Consider the following 20,699-nt stretch of genomic DNA (forward strand, 5'->3'; position numbering starts at 1 on the left):
CCCTCCTGCACTGCTAATCGGATATTGTATAATGGTTGATTGCAGCTTTGCCCTGTACTATTGCTGCCTAAATCATACATACTTACACGTTCTGGGTTCTTCCAAGAGTTTGGTGCAGTTTCAAGGACAAATGTCTTAAGGAAGCCTCTCTACTGTGCAGCAGGGAGCCTAGCTCGGATCTGATGACAAGAGCACAGTGCTAAATCTGACAACAGAGAAGGAAACTTCCTGTGTGAAGAGGAGATCTTGGAAAGTCTCAGGGTTAAAAAGGCTGCTCTAAATGTGCTGGTTGATTTGCTCCCCGGTTGTGTATACACAGTAGCAGCTGATCTGTGTTTGCAGCCCTGCAGAAAAGAACCTTTACTGAAAACCAATGGCATCACATTTCAGCGGAGCTGGTGCCAAGTGCTGGAGAGCAGAGCAACCTTTGACAACTTCACACGATTCACCCCAGCAGACTCACCACAGGTCAGAAAGGAATGTGGAAAGTGTCTCCCCACCAGGTTCCATCTCAGGTATGTTAGCGCAGTCCCTGGGAAACCACACACTGTTACTGGTTGGATTCTGATAACAGTGTAAGGTATTCTCGGGACTTCTACGTAGTTCCTGTCTCTGCTGTCCTGACCTACAGTGTACTATATTTTAACAGAAGCTTTAAAATGAATCAGGATTTTTAAAAATGTATTTCCCTCTGCTTCTTATGGAAACCTTTGTATGTAAGTTTCTTCTGTTGTTCCTCAGAAATAAACTGAGGACAAAATAATGTAAGATCGGGTAGTCTGGTATCAACTTCTGCATTCTGTCTCCCAATGCAGAGGCTGGAATTTTAACATTACCGTGTTGTCAGGGGCCATTTTAGTATTGTTCATTAGAAACTGGGGATGGCTGCAAAACTTCACTCCAACAGAACCAACTATTGTAATGAGCTATAGGGATGTTAGGAACAGACAAGCAATGAAGAACATGAAATATTCCACTGTTCAGCAGTGGAATCACCTTCTTTATTATCACCCTTAACATGGAAGAGAGTGAAAATTCTAGACCTTACCAACTCTAATAGTGAAAGTTAAGACAGAGTAAGAGCCAGAAAGAGAGAGACAGAGACAGAAGGTAGGGGCGGCTGCTAGTGGCAGTAACAAACTTAATTCAAGTCATTGGTTAACCACTTCATTAACTGTGAGTTCCTCACTGCCCTTCCTTTCTCTTCTGTCTCTATGACAAGTCCAGGTTATGGTATATTATATGGTATTTTTCACTATTGTGCTTTTTACTTCAAAGGGCAGAAATCAGAACTGACAGTTTAACAAAAGGCCACGTTAAATGTGTCAGGCAGCTCAGGAGAATGTTCCCCTACTTATCTGAAAGCCAGCCCAGGAGCTGCCTGGGCAACTGGTGAATTATCCAAGGTCTTTGTTTTTCATTCTGGCCACACTATTGTTCAGGAATAATGATAATTCTCTTACATCTGAGAGTCCACATAATGTAATGAATAGACTCTGGGCTCTGGTGCCAAGTAGATCTAACTTCCTATCTCTACCACTTTCTACCTACATGAGGTTGGAGGTTGCTTAAAAATCTCTGAACTTCTGTTTTCTCATCTGTGAAATGGAGGCACTATATCTACCATACGCAATTTTTTTTGTGAAGTTTTAAACAATAACTTAACATGTCAAGGGCTTACCACAGCGCCTGGCATGCATGCATTTACAAACATTTACTGAGCCTCCTCTCAGAGCCAGTCACGGTGCCAGACACTGGGGGCACAAAGTCAGTTAAGACATGGTCTCTACCCTCAAGTGCAGTTCCACAAGTGTTACGTATTTCCTCCTTCCCTCCCATAATTTGTGCAGTCTCTGTTTAAATGCTCTGTTTCGTTTGATCCTTCCAATAGTCCTGTGAGACAGATGAAGCTACACCCAGTTTATAAACGGGAAAACTTTGGCTTGAAGAGATGAGGGTCACACAGCTGGTAAATTGCAGCCTAAACATCAATCCAATTTCTCTGATTCTGTCAATCTGTCAAGTACTCTTTAAGGTATGTGTGTGCGTGTGTGTGTGTGTGTATATATACACATATATATATGTGTGTATGTGTATATACATATATATGTGTATGTGTATATACATATATATGTGTATGTGTGTATATATATAACATATATATATATGAAGTGATCACACAGCATTCATATTTTGCATTATTTGATATTATACTTGTTATCTTCACAGTGTCACGTATACATATAATGCACTTCCCTGCAGGTAGCATAAGTCCCTTAAAGAGAGGCACTATATCTTAAAATTACTTTATATTCTCGAACAGACCTAGCATGATGTTAAAGACATTACCTGTTTAATAAATTTTCCTAAATTGAAAAAAAAAAAAAAACCCTCAAGTTGGGTCAATTTTACTATCCAAAATCACCCTCACAGAAAGCTGGAACCCTTCAATAAATGATGGTTTGGAGGTTATATGTGGCCTTCCAGTGCTCTTGCTGTCTATGTCATTACTTCTAAATAATTATATACATGTCAAAGTTCTTAACACGGACTCATCATCAAACTCCCTGAAGATCGTTTTCTTCCTTTGTTTAGCACATATCCTGTACATTGAAGCCCTGATGAATTTTGGTAAGAGTGATTAAATATTTACTTTCTAATTCAAGCCTGACCCGAAGATATCTCTTGATTTCTGGGTCCACTCCAGTTTCTAGTTTTTTTTTTTTTTTTTTTTTTTTTTGTTTGTTTGTTTTTTTTTTGCTTGGTTGTTTGGTTGGTTGGTTGGTTTTTGTTTTTTGGTTTTTTGGTTTTTTTTGTTTTTGTTTTTTTGTTTTTTGTTTTGAGAGGGAGTCTCACGCTGTCGCCCAGGCTGGAGTGCAGTGGTGCGATCTCCTCTCACCCCATGCTTCGCCTCCCGGGTTCACGCCATTCTCCTGCCTCAGCCTCCCGAGTAGCTGGGACTACAGGAGCCCGCCACCTCGCCCGGCTAATTTTTGTATTTTTATAGAGACGGGGTTTCACCGCGTTAGCCAGGATGGTCTCGATCTCCTGACCTCGTGATCCGCCCGCCTCGGCCTCCCAAAGGGCTGGGATTCCAGGCGTGAGCCGCCGCGCCTGGCCCCAGTTTCTAGGTTTAACAGTTCACAAAGTGTAGAATTCTGTTGATCATTATCTTGTAAATCAAAGCACAGCATCCAGCAATCTTGGGTAGAGTTTGCTTTTTATACATATATAATCTATACAAATAGCTCGAATTTCTTAAATAATTATTGATCTACTGCTTCATTTATGCATTAAAATGTAGTCCATTTCTGATGAAAGAATCGATTAGACATTTATCAGTGAATTACAGACAAAAATTTTCTTTTTTTTTTTTTTTTTCCAGACAGAGTTTCGCTCTTGTTGCCCAGGCTGGAGTGCAATGGCACAATCTCGGCTCACCGCAACCTCTGCCTCCCGGGTTCAAGCGATTCTCCTGCCTCAGCCTCCCGAGTAGCTGGGATTACAGGCATGTGCCACCACGCCCGGCTAATTTTGTATTTTTTTTGTAGAGAGAGGGTTTCTCCATGTTGGTCAAGCTGGTCTCCAACTCCCGACCTCAGGTGATTTGCCCACCTCGGCCTCCCAAAGTGCTGGGATTACAGGTGTGAGCCACCGTGTCTGGCCAAAAATATTCTTAAAAGACATGTGTATAGTGTCTAGAACTTGGTTTTCAACTATTGTATTACATTCATTACTTCTTTTTGTTTGGTTGGTTGGCATTTTTTAGAGATGGGGCCTTGTTATGTCGCCCAGGCAGATCCCAATTCCAGGCCTCAAACATTTATCAAGCCTCACCGTCCCAAGTAGCTGGGATTACAGGTATAAGCCACTGGACCCAGCACTTACTGTGTGCATTTGTTCTAATCTTATACCCTGGGCACCTTTTAAAATAGAATTTATAATACTCTTTCTAAGTATTTGCTACCAAACAATGATTCCTTCAGCCTTAACAAAAATCCAAGAAATTTAGATTAATAGCAACGTCATGGCAAAAGTGCAGATGACAGGCGATATTTGAGATAAAGAACACAATTACTGAATACATTGTTTTTGTTTCCAAAGTCAGTCACTTGTTTGTTTAGACAAGCTGTGGCCATCTGTAAGGGAAAGTAAATATGCTCAAGCACTGGCACTGCATACGTTAGAATTATCAGGCTTGCTACCATCTTCCATGTCCAGCTGCCCAGCTGCCCTGCAACTACTTCAGGGAGAAACTAGCAGTTGCCCAGCAACTACTTCCTGCTTGCTCTCTGAAGTACCTCTCTGAAGTACCAACCACAATGCTTGTTCTACAGTGGACAAGAAATGTACCAACCAAAGACCACTCTGGAGCTGAGCAAATTCACCTCAGAATGGTCAGATCTTTTTAGCACAGAGAAATGGTGCACCCAATGACTCTTCTTCACCACCTGAAACCAAGGAACTTTACCGTTTATAAGCACTTTTATACCCAAGAGTCTGATTCAACTCTCATATCCATCTTGAGAAGCAGATGCTTTTATTATTCAAATTTTTATAATTATGAAGGTTCAAAGGATTAAATAATTTCTCAAAATCATACAGGCAATAAGTGATCCAGTGGAGATTTTGAAATGACAGTTCTAATTCCAAAGCCTTTTCTCATAACACACTGTCCTTTCCCTTCAGGGGATATGTGCACACACTAGTTTGTCTCTTTTTCCTTTTGGCTTCACATCCCACAGCTCAGTTAAATACAGACAAAGCTATTCCCCACCCTTATCCCCACCCCTCACCCCTACCCCCCGCTATACACAGCTCACCCTCTTCTACATCCAACTGCTTCCATTTTTTCTTCTCTCACAACTTGGCCAACTATTTCAGAGAATAGCTTTTTATCTGTCTCCATTTTTTCTCACTCCCCCTGTTCAATGAATTTAGGTGCCAAAAGCCACATCTTATCACAAGTGATAAACTTAGAAGTATTGCTAATATTTCAGTATATCAGGGAAAGAAAAGTCATATACTTTGCAACCAGCCGCAAAAAGTCCCGAAAGTTTCTAAGAATCTCTTACAGATACTCTGCAATTGTTTCTGTCTCTTTTAAACTTCCTGTTATATGTGCGTTCTTTTAAACATCAACCATTGCAAATCTAGATAAATGATAAACTATCATTCTGTTTTACTGCCTTTGTATTCTGTTTATTACTTGTATCATAATAGAACTGTTCTTTACATTTTGTTCATCACTGATAATATACTATTTCACTCCAATAAGTAACAATGGGCTTTTATGGTCTAGCCTAGGAAAGTAATCAGCATTTAAGATTGTTTTCTGCAGGACCCAAAAAAAGTTGTTTTAAATATCTAATAATTGATTTACAATGAAAAAATTGTAATGCAAACCAGACTCTAAATTTCATGAGGTTTTCATTCCAAAACACAGATACTGAGCTCATTTACTACTGTTCATACTAATATTTCTAGTCAGGGCATAAGGCCATACTTAAGTAAATAGTTAGTTTATAGAATGGAAATAAATAGGTGTATGATGAATTGATTGATTCATTATCAATCATTCACTAAATTCAGAATCTCAGGGGTGGAGTAAGTTGGAGACCATCGAGTCAAACCCCTTCATTTTAGAAATGAAGAAACAAAGGTTCACTACTGCCCTCTGATGAAGTGGGTAACCAGCTCATACTACAAACCCAGCTTAGCACCATTTTGAGTGACCTTTAGCTGAGGACTGACATCCGCTAGTATGCACATTAGCTACAAGGAGCACAGTTCTAACTTTGAAGGTGATTGGGCCAAACCATTATCCGGCATTATATCCCAATTCTGCAACCTTAGGAAAATAAATGTTCATACTAAATAGAAAATGAATTTCTAATAACTGAATTAAACTGTTCATCTAAATAGCCAACTTCAGATTTCTCTCCACACATAATAACTTGGAAAAATATATAGCCCGTGTTTACTATAGTACTATAGCTACAGTCTCTAAGAAAAGCTATAACTCGCTAACAATTTTCCTGATTTATGTTTGAAAACATACAGGGCATGAAATGATTTCTGCAACCTTACATTTTCCTCAAGAACACTGGTGAGCAGAAGATATATTCCAAAAATCATGTGGGATTGCTTGCTACGTCTACTTCTTTCATAGAAATGTATGATAAGCAATTATACATACTCCACCAAAAAAAAGTCATTACGTTTTCCTCACCATTAAGGGAGGAAAGAAGAAAAATGGAAGAATGGATTTAAAAAAAAAAACAAAAAAAAAAAAACAAGAAATAGGAAAGAAAGAGGAAGGAAGGGAGGGAACTCTGACAAAAGGACCTATTTTCAAATAATGTTTACAATGTAAAAACTGATTGCCTTCTTAAGGAAGAAAGTGCAATAAATATTCTTCTAAAGAACAGCTTGTAGATAATGTATGGTTATAAACTGTAACTCACTGCAGAAATGTTAGTTATTCTTGTTGTTAGTATTTAACATATATGGAAATTTGCTTACAACCTGTAACTGTGCTAATAAAAATAGGTATTTGTGAATATAAATTACACTGGTCATAAAATCAGACTTATTAATCTAATATATCTTAGAATTAGATCAAATTGAAATGAACCACTCTGTAACATAGATATCTGGAAACATTGTTTATATTCTATTCCATTAGTATCTATCAGAATAGGAATGCAAAAGGTTTGCTATACGTCACATAATGTTGGCAACCTGAATTTAAATCTTCAAACCAGTAAACAAACGCTGTCAGGTATGCATATTTTCCAAGTTAAAAAAAAATTGTTTGTATAGGAAAAGTAAAATGAGCAAATTCATTCGTTAACATCCTTTTAAGTGTCCAGGTTATTTATTTTAGCAGATGCACCATCAGAAACAGCCATATAAGTAAATAAAATATCTTTGACTCCCCAGTATCTTACCACAGGTGTTCCAAACACATTCAACCTTTTGTGTTTATGTGATAACTATGCTCATTATCTTGTTTAAATAAACAAAGTATCCTTCATAACAGAAATATAAATAAAGGCCTGATTTAAAACTATAAATGATTATTCTTCACAACTATAGGTATCATCAAGCATAATATTATAAATACACCAGTAAACATCTGTATATGGTATACATGTCAAAGAGGAATGGGAGATGAGATTTATCCCCAGTAGAGTGCAGGGGGCAAGGTAAGGAGAGAGTGGCCTTTCACAATGGGTTTTGAATCAAGGATGAGTAAATGAATGGTATCTAATCTCCAAGAAAAAGAAAATTTCCTTCTCTATGTGATAGACATAAAGAGTTGCAATAATTTCACAAAAATTTTTATCAGGAACATACTACCAAGAATCTTTGCTTCAAGGTTTGCAAGAATTTTTCTGGTTCTCTGAACCATAAGGCTGTGTGTATTGACCTTCTATTTCAAAAGGCTGTATTACTTTCTGCAATCATCTCTTAAAAGAAGGCCCACTGGGCTCTGGCTCTCCCTTTTGGCACCACCACTAATTGCAATACAAAAATCGTATTATAAATTAGGTTCAAAATTATCTAAAGATTGTTCCGGAGAAGGATTTTTTTTCTTTCTTTCTTTTTCTTCTTCTTTTTTTTTTTTTTTTTTTTCAGTCAAAGCCTCCATCTGTCCCCAGGCTGCAATGCAGTGGCGTGATCTCGACTGACTACTGTCTCTACCTCCCGTGTTCAAGCCACTCTCCTGCCTCAGCTTCCTGAGTAGCTGGGATTACAGGTGTGCACCACCATACCCAGCTAATATTTTATTTTTAGTAGAGACGGGGTTTCACCATGTTGGACAGGGTGGTCTCGATCTCCTGACCTCGTGATCCACCTGTATCAGCCTCCCAAAGTGCTGGGATTACAGCCATGAGCCACCATGCCCAGCCAAGAAAGATCTTTAAACTCTCCTATAGCACCACACTCTCATCCACTAGCATGAGAGGGTGAGGACGCATAGAACTTACTCGTAATTATTTGCTCTGATTCCTAAAGCCCACTTACTCTACTGGGATGGCAGTGCCAACCTAAAAACTGAATTGCAAATCCAGACGATTTCACAGCTTTAACAAACTGACAACAAAGTGACAAGAGAAAACCTCTTCCTTTGCACAAGAAGCCCTGGTACATTATTTTGACTTTATAAAGATATTTTAAATGAATTTTAAAAAATCACAATATTATGAAACTTGATAATCATTACTTCAAAACGACAGACTCTATTGTTCATGGAAAATTTTTCAGTTGGTTTTGTCATACTCATGGTTCAATTGAAAGATTCACCAACCGCTCCCTGGAGAAAAGTGAAGATCTGCATTTAAATGGATATATAGTATTTCCAAAAGCACAGTACCTAGAAGGCTGATACTGTCAAGGTTTCTCAGTGAGAAAAACTCAAATTGTATTAGGTACATTTCAATGCTGTAGCTATCCCCATTTCATAGGGCTCAAATTATATCCATAACATTCTTTTCCTCTGTGCATTCTTCATAATATTGTCTCGAAAAGTTTAAATTAAAGCTTGCTCCATCACAAAGTCCTCGCGCTAACAACAAACAACTACTATTGTACGCATCATTTCTGATGCATACAGAAAAAGACCACAGAAGATAGCTTGGCCAGAAATGTTAAATAATTGAAAAGTATAATGACTTAATAGAGTAGTAAGCTTAGTTTACAATGCAGCCAATTTAAAGCCATAAAAATACCGTGTAAAAATTTTATCTTGTGGTTGACCATTACATATCCTATCTATTATTCAAAAGTATCTCAACAGCGTTTTTCTTCATTAATGTGGCTTCTGGCATTTCCCTCAAAATCTTTCTATTCCCAGATTTTTCCAACAATTTTGAAACAAATACAGAATTTCTATATTATATCACAAATCCCCTTTACTAGGATAATGACACCTTCAATGTCTAACTGAAACCAATTTCATAGGTCAATCTATAAGGCGTACTTTAACCTCTTTGGATGATTTGTTTTGTATCTAACAGAGTCAAGCACACAAGACTTTTTTTTTTTTTTTTTTTTTTAAGACTAAAGCTACTTGTATTGACACATCTGTAAACAAAAGAACTTCATAATAACCCCTTTCCTATGACACACTCATCCAAGGATTTGTCTGCATTGGAAAATGTCATAGGGCATCAGAAAGGTTTTGTCTTGAGTGTTCAGCTAAGGTGCATAGCATATCTGTGCAGATGAAAAAAGAGACACTTAGGATCCATTTCAAACATAAGCCCATTACCTCTGGCAGGCTCTTGCTAAAATTCTAGCTGCAACTGGAATGTCCCTGTAAACAAGGTTACTGAGAACAGCCCTAGATATTCCTCTCCACAACACTCTCCTACGAGCCCTTCAGCTGTCTGCCAGGTTAGTTATACCTTATCTTGCTGCACTGCCATTCTCATGCTGATTCACATTCAGAACTCAAAATGAAAGATGAAATATCTTGAAGATCACTTAATATTGAAATACTGGTGCGGTAATAAGTGGTGCTCAGTCAGAGACGGGGACATGGCACTCTCTTGGTAACCTTTTAATTTCTGGAAAAATTGTACAGAATAAATTGAGCAGCACACACGGAAACCTAATCGATTGATCTGCTCTATTTTGTTAAAGCAACACCCATCACAAACTCCCCTGGCTCCCCAGGCAATTCCCGGTAAAGAAGACCAGCAGGTTTCAGTATATACCATGCACGAGGACTTCGATGCTATTTTGATTTATTAAAGAAAAGGAACGATCTTCTATCTACATTCATCACCCCAGTCAATGGACAGTTTGATGTGCTGTATGATACCATTCTCGATATACACACGTTTAATTCTACTTAATGCAAGTTTAAAGAGTTATGAGAGTTGCTTTAGTAAGAATAACAAAGCCATGCGTAACAGACAAATGTACGCTTAAAAGATCATCCAGGCCTGCTTCCTTATACACTTGATTCTTTTTCTATTTGAAGGAGATGAAACCCCATCAATGTCACTTCATCTCCATCAGTGTTTTCATGTCTCTTCTTCCTGTCAGGCATTCCTCAGCTCGGATTTGAGAAATGTTCAGATTTCCCTCTCTTTCCCACAATGACAGAACTGTTTCTCAGGTTGGTTAACTCATTTTGATAACATCAAATCTGCTAGACAGGAAAAAAAAAAAGAGAGAGAGAGAGAGAGAGAACCCTGAAACCACTCCTCAATCCCATTTTTCTGTCTTTTTCTCTAAGACATTTCCGGCTCTTTTTCTCTCTCCTGATGCTTCTGAATTTGGGCATTTTCCAAACACACTCCCCTATTTGGCCTTTGGGCAGTGTGAGAAACAAATGAGAGTTTCTCTTCAAAACTAGACCAAGTCATTCAGCTGCTCTGAAACATACTTCACAACATCCGCAGGTCTCTTGATCTTGACTTAAAGTATTAAGCAGGAGTGTTTTGAAAGTAGTAGGAGGTCATATGGACCTAACACCTTCTCTTAACCCACATGCTGAGAATTTCTTTTTTTCCTGTCTTTTTTTTTTTTTTTTTGAGAGAGAGAGAGAGGGAGTGCTATTTTCAACATTGCCCTCTGGTTTATGTTAGTGAAATCATTTGATTTCTGTGTGTGTCTGTGTCTTATTGCACGGCCACTGGTTCTGGTACTACAACACAAACATAGCAAACGTGCTTCCCTAACATAAGCAGACCCATGTGGCAATTCACAACATAACCGAGGCAAGCACAATAAATAAACACATACATAATCATTCCACAGCACTGAGGCATGCGGGGGTTTCTCCAGGCCCTTCCGGACTCTTCCAGAATTGCTCATTAAGATTCTGAAAGGGGGAGGGGGTGCAGCTTGGAAAAGGTTGCCGGAAGGGAAGAGAAAGGGAGGAGGGGAGCTTTGCCCTCTGTGTCTTTCTGTCTCTGAGACTCTCCCATCACCAAACAAGGGGTGCAGGGGTCTATCCTGCAGAGGCTGTAACAGACTTGAGGGGTAGAAGGAGGTAGATGGTTTAAAATAGTTAAATGATGATCGGGTGACCTCCGTGCAACTTCAGCGACTCCCTCGGGAAGGTGAAAGGGTTGGGGAGAGAGAAGGGAGGGAAAGAAGCGTAGAGGACAGGAGGGAGACACCTAGGACTACAGCAGCAGCAATCACCAGAAGGATTTTCCAGCCCATGACAGCAGTCCTCAACTCCTGGCACCACCCTCTCCCCAACGACCCCTGCTCCGTATCCCCTCACCCTAACCCCTCCCGTCCCAGCGCCCTAACTCTGCCCTCACTCTTTGCCACTTTACCAAGCACCGAAGTCTCTATCCAGGAAGGGGGATGGGAGAGGTGTTTAAAGAACAAATCTAATTGCAATTAGAATTTATCTGTGTCTCCAGCACACACGCTGACAGTTTTGCAGTCATGGTAAGGCAAGTCTACAAGAGGTGGGCAGTACTTATGGTTGTGTTATTGAGGGAGGGGTTGCTTTTTTTTTTTTTTTCCAAGAGACTCTAAGCAAGTGAAGGGGGAAGGGGGTAGCAATCTAGATTTCAACCAGGACTGCAAATAAAGAATGCCCCAGATGCAAATGTCTGTCTCCAGATGTTGATGATAAGGATTTGGACCAGTTACCTTGGCAGGGTCAGAACTGCAGCAGGTTAATCAGGTGAGTCGTCGGGGATTTTAAAGAAGCCGAAGCCGGTTTCTTTGGCTATGAAAGTCTACAAAACCCCCATGCAGGAACATTGCACATCTTACACACGCCTCCTTTAACTGGGCTCCCGCGACCTCGGCAGGCGAGGGGGTGCTGGCCGGCCCGCCGGTGGCAAGGGCACGGCCCCCCGCTCTGCCCCCGCGGGCGCGGGGCCGGCCTGGCACCCGGGGTCCGCGTCCCGAGCGGCTGTGCACTCACCGAGCCGGGCTGCGAGGGGCAGAGGGGCGCCCGCGGCTAGCCGGAGCGCCAAGGCGCCTCCCTTTTCTCTTGGTAGCGTCGGTCCGCACTCCCTGTGACCCAGGACGTCATGATGCCTGTCTGTTTTCTCAATGATAACTTGGCAGAAGAAGAGAGAGGCTGCCAGGTTCTCCTCGGGTGGTTACGTGGTATGTGCACGATTCTGTTTGCATGCGTTTCTCTCTCTTTTTAAAAATAAATATCTATATTTTTCTAAAAAAAAATTCCCGGCACTGTCATGATTTGATTGCATTATTGCGTTTGCATAATTGACGCCTCTGGGTGTGTATATATGTGTGCATATGCGTGTGATTTTTTTCCCCTTTAAATCCTGCTGCTCCTGCCGCCGCCGCAGCCGCTGCAAACGGAAAGCAAGCATGCGTTCATCTTTTGTCTTTCATTTTACCTTCAGGGTGACATTCAGTGCCAACTGCTCCCTTTTGACCATCGCCAATCCCCGCCTGGGCAAAATAAATTTGAAAAACGTGGGGGGAGGGGAAGGAAGAGCCCCCTCAGCCCGAATGCTGGGGTTTCCATTCCTTCCGCTAGGAATCCCAAACCTACCCAACCCACCTCCCAACCCTGAAAAACCATTTTCCCTTCTACCCACCGGGCCCAGGCAGAAAATCGGCACCAAGACAGCGAGGAGCATCCACCCAGGGCCAGACACTCATGTTCGCGGCTCGCACTTGCTGACTTGCATCTCTCAGTTGCATTCCCGGTGTGTAGGCCTCTCACAACTGGAGCTATTTTTGTTTCCCAGAGATGTTCTTTAAAGCCTTTTAAAAATGGGGAGGGGGCAGGGAAGAAAGAGCGAGAGACAAATAGAGAGAAAGAGACGCAGAGAGAAGCCCAAACCCCTAGTTGAGAAACTCCGCTGACACATCATAAAATCTGGGGGGCTCCGGGCATCTGGCCCACCAGGCCAGTCTGGAAGGGCAGGAAGGATAACTAGGTTTTGTTTAACTCATTCTACAACAGCAGTAAAACTTTTTTTTTAATACAAAGATGTTATTGCTAATTATTCACAGTATTTGTCATTTATATAATTATGCTCAGAATCAGTAGGAGTGGTCTCAAGAATAATCCTTAACGTTTATTTCTGAAAATATGAGAATGCATTTTTAGATGGTGTGGCCACATGACAGGTAAAGCACAGATTACTTCTTTTTCTAATGTTTACTTTGTGTTATTTGTACATTGTCTGGTATATTTTATGTAGCTTCTCTTAATCATAATGTGTATATTACCCAACATGTGGCATATTCCTGATAAATAAATATCTAGCACCAGGTTTGGCAAATACTTTGCTCTGCTTTATCAATAATTATCCATTTGGAGTAACAGAATGTTTAGGAATTTTTATTTTCCCCGAACTTGTAGTTGACCTTTGTCACCATCATGTATTGGTGGAGTCACCGTTCCTACTAATTCCAAATTCCTAAAAGATGACAGCAGAGGCCGAGGATGCAAAAAAATTAAGCACGAGGAAAGTTTTGAATCTGAAAATCACAGCCGATTGAGATAAAAACTTTTGAATTCATCCATAATAATCTGCAGCTGCTTGAAGGTTTAAAAATAGTTTACCTATTTGAGAGGTTGGCTAAGTTTAATGAAAACAGCAAGTAACTTGCTAGATCTTTTCCCTTTAGAGTAACAGTCCAAGAATCATTAGCAAATTCCACAGGGAAGATATTGTAATTATGCAAAGACCAGATGATCTGAATTGGAGAAACTAGACTAAGAGGGTCTGAGGAGTAATGACTGATGGCCAGATCCCAAAACTTGACCTGTGTCTCTCCACCTTGACAATTGGAGGTAGCTTCTCTGGCTCGCTTTGCTTATCTGTCCCCTTGGTATGTCAGAAGGATGCATTGGTGCAGTCTTGTCGGGTGCTTAGATGTTACCGGAGTCAAAGATGTTTCTAAAGAGGGCAAAGGCCTATTGAGAACCCGAGGAGAGATTTCTATAGATGTTATTGGTAACTTTCCAGTAACTATCCAAGAGGTACTCGTTAATATTCAATCTACCAACCTAGTTCTCCAGCTTTTTTACTTATTAACCTTGGAATTGGACCCTTAAAGACTCACCACAAAGCGAAAGAACCATAACAATTTGACGAACTTTAATCCTCTGAAACGCAATTTTGTTTTGTTCTTTTCAGACAAATATCTTCCAGGCTGTTTGTCGCCACTCCACATGCCAGTTCAGGCAGCCAAGTGGTTTCCTTCCCCAGGGGTGAGATGTTTGAGCAACTAGCAAAGAGCAGAGGCAGCATACCCAAGAACTCTGGGGTTTGAATAGATCCTTCCTAAGCCCAGATTTTCTAAATCCAACTCTGCCTAGGAACCGCTCTCTGTTGCTTATTCAAGTCCAAACTCCGCAGACTACTTTCAAGTCTTTATTCTCTGGCTTCACCCAAAATATAATAGTTAATATTGTTGGAGCATGTTCAATTTCACTTCCCAATCAAACCAAAGGGCATAAAAATGCTTACTAAGGTAGATGGAAGACATAGAAGGCAATGCCCTAAACTTTACTCGTGCTTAGACCTTGTAAATCTAATTAAATCTCCTCAACAATATGGGAAGGGAAATATTATTATCCCCATTTCTGTGCCAAGAAAACTGAGGCACAGAGAAGTTGAGTAATTTGCTCAAAATTACACAGCTGGGGTTCAAATTCAAGTGCCCTGAGCTCTCGCTATCAAGCTGTCTGCTTATCTACCTACCTACCTATTCAACCTTATTTTCAACTACTGGCATCACTGAGCCATGGTTCAGTCAGGCTGGTCACCCACTGTTCATCTCATACACTCTGTTGACTCATACTGCAATCCCAGTGTCCAAGCATTCAACTCCCTCTTCACTTTCCAATTCCTTTCTGAACAAATATGCATTTTTCCCCTTTCTCTTCGGGTTTACCTAACATAGTGCTAAGTACAACACTGGCTCTCATTAAATACCTTCTGATGCATTAATTGACATAAAATTGCCTTATGGAGATCTAGAATGCCACTTTTCAATTTGACAGAAATTAAAAGTTTTATGTAGCAAAAGTGTTATCCTTTCAGCTGAAGAAATGACAAGCTTATTTTTCCATGTTTTAGACAGTCCCTAGAAAACAATTTAGGGAAGCGTTCTATGATAAGGTAGAACTTCATATATGGGGAGTGGGCTGGGTAAGCAGGTATATAATTGTAGTACTTGAAAAACTACTGAAAACTTAATTATTATGACTTTATAGCTCTTATGAGTCTTTCTCTGCTGTATTTTGAATTTTTGACTGTCAAGGTATTACAATTTCCATTTTGAAAGATAGGAAAACAAATAAGGACCCATAGGCAGGAGATATGTGATCTCATCTTGGAGCTGCTGCTACTGCTCGCTGTGTGACCTCTGGCAAATTATTTAACCATTCTGGGTCTCAGTTCCCTAATTGCACATGGAAGGGTTGAACCAATCTCCGAGGTCCCTCCAGTTCCAAGCTTACAAGTATGACACAGGATGTGAGAGAGAAGGAGAGAGAGACACAATACTCAGCCTGGAGTGAGACTGGTTTTTTTGAAGGATGCAAAAAAAAATGCTGGAGAGCTCAGATAAAATTAGCCAAGTTTATGTTTCTAATTCCTGTGTATAGTTAAAGGTAGCTCAGGAAAAAAAAAAAAAAAGTCTATGCAAAAGTATCTTCAACCCTACATTTTCCAGTGGGTCACACCTGTAATGTCAGCACTTTGGGAGGCCAAGGCAGGAGGACCGAGTCAACCCAGGATTTTGAGACCAGCCTAGGTGATGTAATGAGACTCCTGTCTCTACAAGAAATAGAAAAAATTAGCAGGGCATGGTGGCGTGTACCTGTTGTCCCAGCTACTCAGAAAGCTGAGGCAAGAGGATTGCTTGAGGCCCAAAGTCAAGGCTGCAGTAAGCAGTGATTGCGCCACTGCACTCCAGCTGAGGTGACAGAGTAAGACCCCTGTCTCAAAAAACAAACAAACAAACATAAAAACCCTACACTTTACAAAACTGTCCTTTTTTATATGAGATAAATTATTATTATTGTATTTCTTATTAATAATAAAAATATTATTATTTGAGACAGGGTCTGGCTCTGTATTCCAGGCTGGAGTGCAGTGGCCTGACCATAGCTTGCTGTAACCTCAAACTCCTGGGCTCAAGCAATCCTCCTGCCTCAGACTCTGGGGTATCTAGGACTACAGGTACGTGCCACCATGCCCAGCTATTTTTTTACACTTTTTTGTAGAGATGAGGTCTTACTATGTTGTCCAGGCTGGTCTCAAACTCCTGGCCTCAGGCAATCCTCCTGCCTTCACCTCCAGAGTTGCTGGAATTACAGGCATAAGTCAATGCACCCAGACCCCAAGATGAAATTATCAACGACCATGTTTACCAGTATCCTACCATATCAGTCAAAATGTTATTAGTCATTATTCATGTGTGTCCAAAACTTTCTTTCTAACACTATCAAATTGTTGTGTAGACCTAATTTGATATGAATGGATTCAACCTATTTTGCCTGGATGTCTTCAACTCATGTGTAGCTTGAATTAAATCATGAAGAACAGAGGTCTACAGAGACTTGGGAGCTAGAATCAGAATGAGACTTTTTGTATATTTCCTGTTTGTAACTGAGTAAGCCTGTGTTCTTTTCCTTATTTGTCCTCATGTGTTGAACAATTACAACTCATTGACTTTCTCATCAGGTTTTTGTTGGGATAAAATGAAGTAGTAGAAATGAGGCAGACTCTACCAAACAACAAAATATTATCATGTCAAGTGTGCCTCATCTTACATCTGAGTTGTATTTCTTAAAAGTTTACCAAGTTAGCAGAGCATATAGAGACAAGATTTCAGGTCCCTTGGCTGAGAATCTGAGCTGATTTCTACACATCTTGCTAGTTATAGGATTTCACGAGGTCCTGTAGCTAGTGAAGGGCAGAGTTGAGATGGTCATACAAATTAACTGCCCTCTCCACAGACCATTCTCAAAAGACATGGTACAAACTCTGGGAAAGTAGGCAGCCAATCACACCTCACCCAGGACCAAATTCATTCAAACATCTGTTTAAAATAGAAATGTATATCAAGCCTTTGACAAGAAAACAGTTTCACATGAGGCAAATTCCTTAATCGGGTTTCATTGTAGCTGTAGGGATCGATGGATGAATTAAGAAACTCTTGAAGTTGTGGGCAAAGTGTGTGTGTGTGTGTGTGTGTGTGTGTGTGTGTGTGTGTGTGTATTGTTCTCAAGAAAAGATCCATAACTTTTGTCGCATTCTCAGAAGGGTGCATGACCCCAGAAAGGTTAAGAACCACTGATGTAAGAATCATTTATTTAAAAACTGAACTTAAAAAAAATAACACATTCATTTAAGCCAAATGTCATCATGGCCACAACATAGATAGTGTATAATAATCACCAGTATTCAGACTGATGGCCTTGAGACACAATAAAAGCCTCAGTCATCAAAGACATTTATTTTCAAGGTATTTTACTTAACTGACATGGGAAAATGAAAGAGTCTTTTAGAAAGATTTGAATATTGATTTAAAATGAGGTTTCTGCTTTTGCTTAAGCCAGTTGGGCAAGTCACTGTGTGCTAAGCAAGGTGGATTAGTGTAGAAAAATATGCATTGTTTCAGAAAGCACAGTTAGGAGTCCACTGCAGTTGTTGAGGTGGCAAAGAATGGGGGACTGATGCCGGACCATGGCAGTGGGGAGGGAGGAGGAACTGGAGGGATATTTGGCAGGAAACTGAAATCAACAGACTTAAATGTCTGGCTTGGGCAACTAAATTAAAGTAGTAGGATATTAAAGAGATACAAATAAAGGTTTTGGTAAGAAAATAATGAATTTGGTTTAAAATGTTAGATTTAAAGGCCTTTGGAACAACCAGATTCCACTGGTCTTGGGAAAGATTTAGAAGAGATTTATGAAGCATGGTGGCACATGCCTGTAGTCCCAGCTACTTGGGAGGATGACTGCGGCCCAGAAGTTTGAGGCTACAGTGCACCCTGATCACACCGGTCAATAGCCAGTGCATGCCAGCCTGGGCGACACTGCAAGACTCTGTGTCCACATTTTAAAGCATATTTTTTTAAAGAAGACATTTGTGACTGAAGACATTTATTTGGGAATCATTAGTAAATTAGTGATGGCTTAAGCTGGTAATAAAAGTGGGAAAAAATTACAACTGTAGATGACTTAGGAGAGTCTGAAATAAAGCTGCATGTATTTGAATAAGTTCTTATTTTTAAAATATGAAATTATATAACACCCAAGGAAAAATAGTGTTGGTGACTTTAAATATTTATAGACAACTGTATTTCTACCATACATTTCTGAAAAAAAACTATCCACCTCAGAATTTTATTTTACATTGTGAGTTTTCTGGAGTTCTTGCATTTCAAGACTCAATTTTCCATTTGAGATAGCGCATTCACTGCCTGGTTTTATAAGGGAGAAAGAGTTTTCCTTGGCAACCAGGTTCAACTGGAAAAAATAATCAAGATGTCACCTGATGCCACAAGCTACCAACTACGTTCTCAGCTATGCAGACCTGCCAGTTGCTGAACCAGCAGAGGAAACTCGGCGTCATGGAAAGAACACTAAACTTAGAACAGTTGAGTGGGAGTCTCATTTCTGCCTCTTACTGTGTTTGCGACCCTGGGCAAGTCATTCATCTTCCCAGAACCTGGATTTCCTCTTTAATAACTGCCCTAGCATCCTCCAACAATCCTCAGGTAACAATCCTTAGAGCACTGGTGTTTAGGAGATTGCCAAAGAGGTGGATTGACTGAACACAATCACATGTTTCAAAAGCCACTTCCTCCAGGATGACACCTCCCGCTGCCCTCCCCATGACAGCCCACTGTGGTTGATCTCTCCTTCCTCTCAACTTCCATCCACACACTGGTATCATGGTATTTATGCTTTAATTATTATTAACATGTCTGTCTTTGCTGCCTTTTGTGTAAAAGATGTTTTAGTTATTTTTTTTATTCCTAGTGCCTAACACACAGTAGGTGCTCCATAAATGCTAAATGAATAAACAATGATCAAGGAGAACATTTGCCTGCATCTGTTTCAATTCTCTGAAAATGCTTAAGATGAACTGGAAAATGGAAAAAACCTGGGCTAGCCTTACTGCTAGGCCATAGGCTACATACAGATGCTTTGCTTAGAAGGCGCCTTTCCAGCCTAGGCAACATGGCAAAACCCCATCTCTACAAACATTTTAAAAATGAACTGGGTGTCGTGTTGTGAACCTGTAGTCCCAGCTACTCAAGAGGCTGAGCTGGGAGGATCAGGATTGTGAATAGGGCTGAAGTTTTGGATTGCTGTCCAGAACATGAGAGTTCTTTGCACTTTCACAGACTCATAAACTTATCCCTTTTCCTTCAACCCACGAGGATGAGGCTGCAGTGAGCCCTGATCTCACCACTGCACTCCACCCTGTCTAAAAATTTTTTAAAAGGCACCTCTCTATTATAAAACTCCTACATTTACTGTTTACTCTGCTACCTTATGTGTACAGTTCTTGTAGGGAATAAAGACTGTCATTTCCCAATCAGATTTAAAACTCAGAGGCTGACTTTATGGGCAAGAAAATAACACTGACTTCATTTGACACTGATATGTAAATGCTCAATACCAGGTTTTGCCAGAAAGCTAAGAAAAAGAAAATGACGGTAGGAGAAGCCACTGTAAACCTAAAGGAGGGCTGCACAACCAAATGTCCTGTTTTCAAATTCCTGAGGAATTTTCCTAAGCGCTCAATGATCGTGTATTTCACTTTCAAAAATGGAAATTTTATAATATTTAAGTATCAGGGTTCTTGGGAAAGTTAAATGACGTAATGCATGTGATGGCATAATCCCTTGTCAAAGTAGGCAGCTGATAAAAGCAATTCTCCTCCGTCTCTTCCTTTCTTTCTTCCTAACTGCTTACCTTCCCATAAGAAAAGAATCAAGTTCATCGATTTGCAACCATGATCAACTTGTAAGTATTTCTTTTGGCCAGGCTGCTTAAAAAAAAAAAAAAAAAAAAAAGATCACAGGGATTAATTTATGACTGTGGTTCCTAAACTTTGCCACACATTGGAATCACTTGGAAAGCTTTTTAAAATCCTAATGCCCCAGTCACACCCCATAGCAATTAGTCAAACAACTGAGGGTGGGAACCAGGCAACAGTATTGCTTTACAATCCCCAAGTGATTCTAGTGTGCTCCAAAGTTTGAGAATCACTGGCAAGTGTAGGGAAATGGGCCTGTGGCCAGTTAATTTCGTGGACTGGAGCCTGTTGCAAATAGGACTGAAGTTTTGGATTCTTGTCGAGAACATGACAGTTCTTTACACTTTCACAGACTCATAAAGCTTATCCCTTCTCCTTCAACCCTCCATCGGCAAGCTCTTTATAAACGAACCCTAGACAGAGTCATAACAGTGGATTGACTCTCTGAGTACCAAAAAGCAAATGAAAAAGTACATCGTAAAACACTTATATTTGTAGTATTTTACCATTTAGAAAGTGCTTTAACACCTGATTTTATTTACTCTTTACAACAAGCCTGCATAGCTGGCTTTATTATTATGCCCAATTCATAGATGATAAAGCCAAAAAGAAAGCTTAGCTTGCTCGGGTACAAAGTGGCACATGCCAGTCTCATACTGAGGTCCCGGATTCCAGAATCGATGCTCTTCCTGGAGCATTCTGCCTCAGAAGCCC

The 20,699-nt window shown here is 40.2% G+C and overlaps 1 protein-coding gene and 1 long non-coding RNA gene across 17 annotated transcripts in view; one reads left to right on the forward strand and one right to left on the reverse strand.

The window, feature by feature from the left end:
• LOC105493516 (estrogen related receptor gamma) overlaps positions 1-20,699 on the reverse strand; it is a 643,478-nt gene that overhangs the window by 583,744 nt on the left and 39,035 nt on the right. For 6 of the 16 annotated variants that reach the window (XM_071080749.1, XM_011761200.3, XM_071080756.1 and 3 more), the window contains exon 1: positions 87-192. The exons of 3 other annotated variants lie outside the window; for them this stretch is intronic. The gene's annotated coding sequence lies outside the window, so the exon portion shown is untranslated. Of the gene's footprint in view, positions 1-86; positions 193-463; positions 1,897-11,634; positions 11,860-11,914; positions 12,511-20,699 lie in introns of those variants that run through there. 7 more of the 16 variants (XM_011761199.3, XM_024796488.2, XM_011761201.3 and 4 more) reach the window with 6 other exon arrangements.
• Positions 426-3,490, forward strand: LOC105493517 (uncharacterized). Its single transcript, XR_011614223.1, has 4 exons — positions 426-515; positions 1,892-2,035; positions 2,596-2,631; positions 3,386-3,490. It is a non-coding gene; the product is annotated as an uncharacterized lncRNA (long non-coding RNA).

This window comes from Macaca nemestrina, chromosome 1 (assembly GCF_043159975.1).
Source record: "Macaca nemestrina isolate mMacNem1 chromosome 1, mMacNem.hap1, whole genome shotgun sequence".
NCBI classification, from domain to species: Eukaryota; Metazoa; Chordata; class Mammalia; order Primates; family Cercopithecidae; genus Macaca; species Macaca nemestrina.